A 5,074-nucleotide genomic window follows, 5' to 3' on the forward strand; every position below is an offset into this window, starting at 1 on the left:
AAAAAGAAACATTGCTTTGGTAACTCAGGTGTGATACGAGGCACTATTATCAGCAATGTTATTTTTTAAATGTTCAAAACTCTTGATAGGTTCTGATCACAGCCAAGTACAATCCTTCCTCAATTTACATGGTAATTGCATTCTTAAAACAATCAGTGGTTATTAAAACTGCAAAACAAAGTTATATATGCAAAATGGAATTGGGTCAACAACATTAAGGTAGTCATATGGATTTTTCACAGCCACAAAAGGCCAACAGGACATAGAAATTCAGGCAGGGTTCAGTTTTTTGGCTTCTAGGACAGTCCTCAGATCAGAAATGGTCTAGTATCCTGGCTTCTTCCCACACTGATATATTATGAAACTAAAAATGTTCCCACACATTTCCAAAGCCCACCAAACGACTTCTCCAGCACCACTTGGGGTCTGTGGGTAACCAAGGGCATGAGCTCAAGACCTGTCCTACCAAACACTGCCCTCAGCAAGATCTGCTCTCTCTGTGGCTGTCCTGCCGTAGGTCACCCTGGCCTTAATTCAACACATGTAAGATGTGAACGGTCATTGTCTCCCAGGAAACCAGCTGAGATGAGCATGCAGACAGGGAGGGGCTCTCAGGGACAATAGCTATGTGGGACTGAAGGAAGTATGACTGGGCAGAGGGAGAGGCTGGGTGCAGTGCAGTCCAACCAAAACCACAGCTGATCAAACAGGGATCTCAGGGGCTGTCCCTTCACAACTGTTCTAACTTAAGACCATCTTGCCACTGCAGAGGCAAATGCAGGGCAATATTTGTGCAAGTTTAGCTAAAGGAGGTGTCACCCACACTGTTAAACAGTCTTTTGATTTTTCCTGCATTTGAATTTTTATGAAATAATGGCAAAGGAAGATGAAGGAATGTTTGTCTTAATCTTTTCAGGCTACTATAAACAAAATACCATAGACTGAACGGCTTACAAACAGCAGAAATTTCTCATAGTTCTGAGGCTGGGAAGCCCAAGAATGACACATGCAGATTCACATCTGGTGAGAACCCACTTTCTCGGCTGTCCTCCTACTGTGACCTCACAAGGCAGAAGGGGCAAGCAAGAGTGCTTTCAAGGGCCTCTTTTTGTAAGAGCACTGATCCCACTCATCATCTCCCAAAGGCCCTAGCCCCTATCATCACTACATTGAGGGTTAGGATTTCAACATTTGAATTTGGAGAGAGACACAAACCTCCAGTCCATAGCAGTGTATTTCTTCACTATCATTTATTCATTTAGGGGCAGGTAAAATCATGTGGAAAGGGTGAGCTGGGAGAGACTTGTAGATAAAGCCCTGAAAGAATTTCCCTGTTAAATGACCAATTTTGAGTATGTTTAGTTTTCCTTTTATATAATTTTTTTCACATTAACCAAGTATTATAATCCCCATCTTACAGATGAGGAAATTTCTCAATCTCCCAGTTAAAAGACCCTGATTCCAAGTCTCACCCTTTCCACCATAACCATCTCACAGATGCTCACACTATGCAATGCATTAAAGTTTAGTGAACTGAAATATTAAGTATTAAATATTAAAATCCTCACTTTTTCCCATTTGTGTGCAAGCTTCTGTGTGTGGGTTCATTACCCATTGAGCTCCAAAGTCAGACAGAGAGAATTCCCAATCTCCCCACCTAAAAATTACACATGCAGAGACACTTCCTGTCTCTAACAGAATCCCATAAATTGAAAATTGCTGGGAAATGGACAGACATAAAATGCATACCTCTGAGAATATGGCTATACTGTCTTCAATGTCATTATAAAGGGCTTGGCAATAAGGTAAATCTTTATTTAGCTTTTAAAGAAAACACCCTTAAATATTAATATCTTAACAGCCTTTAGATAAACAGAGATAGATCCTTCTAATACTTTTGAAAACAAAACTTACATGTCTGAAGATACATACAAATTAATAACAAGTTTGTTTTAAAAAACTTTATCCCAAAAGTACAGGTAGAAAATGTTCTAGATTCATTACTTTCAAAATGAGTTCTACAAGAATCAATCTATTAAAGACAATACCAAATTTGGAGTATAATTCACTTTAATGATTACATCACATTGAGGTATGTTTGGACTGGAATGGCCACAGCCCATATCCTGCCTTTCCCCATCTTGGGCATGTGGTAGCAGTCCACACTCCAGTCATTTCCATATCCCTGACTGCTTTAGCTGAACTATCTGCTTGGGGTTGGTAATAAATGGCTTCATTTTGTTTGTCCACTGAGCACCTCCACTTACACAAAGAAGCCCTTCTTACTGGAAAGTTCCACATGGTTCCACCTCCAGACCTTCCCCTGTAACATTCCTGGGGAGGCCAAGCAACCCAGATCACTTTTCTGAACTACCAAGGACTATGGTGAGGTAAGTGAGGCACTTACTTCACGTACAAAATGTAAGCAGGTACCTAAAACTCAGTAATTAAGAGAAGTACTATTTTAATGCAGAATTTAAAAAAAAATAAAATTACTGTAAAATTCATGAATACCCAAATTTTAAATTAATTACTGATTTTCCTTTGACCTCACATAAGAATATGGCTCTGCACAGCATTGTTATTTTAAAATATGATTTGTTATCTTTTTTATAATATTCTTGACCTTCCACCAGCATTTTCCTTTTCTTTTAATGGAGGGGATTTAGTGCATTCTCTTTTTCTTTCTTAGTCCTTTGCTGAGTTTTCCCAACAAAGTGACATGAAACAGAAGCCTGTAAACTTCACTATTTATCTTCTTTGCAGCATTCTTTCATGTTATCCTCACATAGGTACTGAAGCAGCAATGAGCTAGTGTCACTCACTTTCTCATATTTATATGACCTGGCACTTCATGTGTCATTTGTAAATAACTTCATCACTATAGCCTCAATAGTCTCTCTAAATTACAGTTCTTGAAGTGAGTCATTTTAATACATAATCATATAATACCTACCTTGCTGGCTGACATATATTTCCTCTGAAAGAAAAACACCATGAGCTACTTGAAGTAGTTTACCTGCTTTCTGTTTGCACCTTCGTAACACCTAACAATGGGCTAGCATGTAATTACTGAAAACCCACAATGTTCTTTCTCTGGACACTAAGAATCATCTCCTTGCTTTTTGGCACATATATCTGTGGAATTTGTGATGCTGCAATTAATTTCATGTGGAAGAGATGTTATTGATCATTCCTCTTGGTCTCACTCTAAGAAATGTTTATATAACCTTTTAGAATTGCCTTATATCAGTATTTATTCACTTGAAGGGATCCCAGCTGGCTGAAGAACATGAACTAATGCTGAAATCTAGAAGCACTACTCAAAGCTGCATTGGCAAACAGAACACTTCTTTATCTTTCAGATGCATGAAGATTTTGCATTCAAATCCATAATTCATTAACTCAGTAAATATTAGGTACCTAGTCAGTGCCAGACATTGTTACAGGAATACAGCAATGAATAAATTTGTGTTTGTTTTCAACCCAGTATTTTAATACAGCATTTCAGAATGCAGAATTCAGAAAGTTTAATGTTCTAGCCACCTCAATCTTCTAATATTTTATACAACTTAGCTAGAACAGAAAAACAAAAACAAAAATTTTCCCAAACTTGGCTGAAGAGCAAAAGCGATAACCCAAGATGGGCCAATTTCAAATACCACTAGCCACACTTTTGCACATCCTGGGATTATGTGCTCTCCAGTTTGAGAAGCAGAGTCTTTAGTTAATTCTCAGAATATAAAGCCAAAAAATATTAACAGTAAAGTTAGTATTTACTGTAGATGAAAATACTTGAGAGTATCACTAAAACTTACCAGTTTGCTTTCATTTCCATATTAGTTTCTGCCTACATTCTAAAATGATAAAGGTGAAAATCTACTTGAATACCCGTAAAAAAACCGTATAAAACTTAGACTTAAAAATCATTTATTGGGGGAGGTGGAATTACTTGACTCTTCAAGGTCAAGTCTTCACTCACCTCAGCACTACAGTGCTCCCCATGCCATTTCCTAAACTAAACTGAACAGGTCTTTCAAGTTCTTATGCATCTGCTGATTAGCTTCAAAAAGCATCTCTCCCTAGGAAAAGCAAAATCTCACCAACACAAACTTTTGAACTTTTCTCTGGCTCAGAAATGCTGAATATTATTGTTATTCCCTTTTATGGGTTGAGATTAGGGCTTGTGGAAAGTATCAAATCCCTCAATGATATTCTTAAATAATTTGATTTTAATCATGAGGTCTGACTCCAAAAATAAATGTGAGATTGATACTGCTGTGTTTGTGGGTATGTGGTATATGTATTTTTTTTTAATGGAAGCAGCTATTTAATAGCACAAGTGATTCCCACTGGGGTTAAAATTCAATCCTCTAAAACTGCAGTGACAAGATGATTGTATGAAACCTGACTGCCCCTACCTGGAGTCCCCAAGTCAATCATTATGAATTATTACAGAGAAGGTATCACATGAACACAAATGTGGACTTATGGTTCTCTTGCAGATAGTGTACAACCCTAAGAATTCAGATCCCTTCAGACTGGTTAATTAGAAGAGTAAAGGAACACCATAATACATAAACTTTACAACCTGTAAGAAAGAGGTTCTTAACCAGAAGTGTACATCAGAATCGCAAGTGTCACTGGCGTGAGATTTCACTGTTTTAAAATTCAGATTGAAACTCAGTGTTTATTAACCTAAATTGAGAAGGGCCTAGGAATGTACAACTTTTACCTCCACAGATGACTCTGATTCAAACAGGACTATAGGCCTAAAAGTCCATTTTAATTCTGACTATATAATATGGACTACTGGTTTTATTAAGGCTTAAGTTTAACATGCTCAAAGGTCAGAATTCAGAAAGTTTAATGTTGTAGTCACCTCAATCTTCTAATATTTAAACCACCACTTCTCCAGCATAGAAATTTCGAGTTATTGCACTTACTTATATATTAACCCATACGTGCACAGCAACAGTGTATCTTTAAGTCTTGGTGTTTGGGGCAGGATTTCTCTCCAACACTAACTGATTTTAAATGTGACCTTCTTCCCACCAATAAAAGGGATTGAACA

This window comes from Manis pentadactyla, chromosome 12 (assembly GCF_030020395.1).
Source record: "Manis pentadactyla isolate mManPen7 chromosome 12, mManPen7.hap1, whole genome shotgun sequence".
In the NCBI taxonomy this organism is placed as follows: domain Eukaryota; kingdom Metazoa; phylum Chordata; class Mammalia; order Pholidota; family Manidae; genus Manis; species Manis pentadactyla.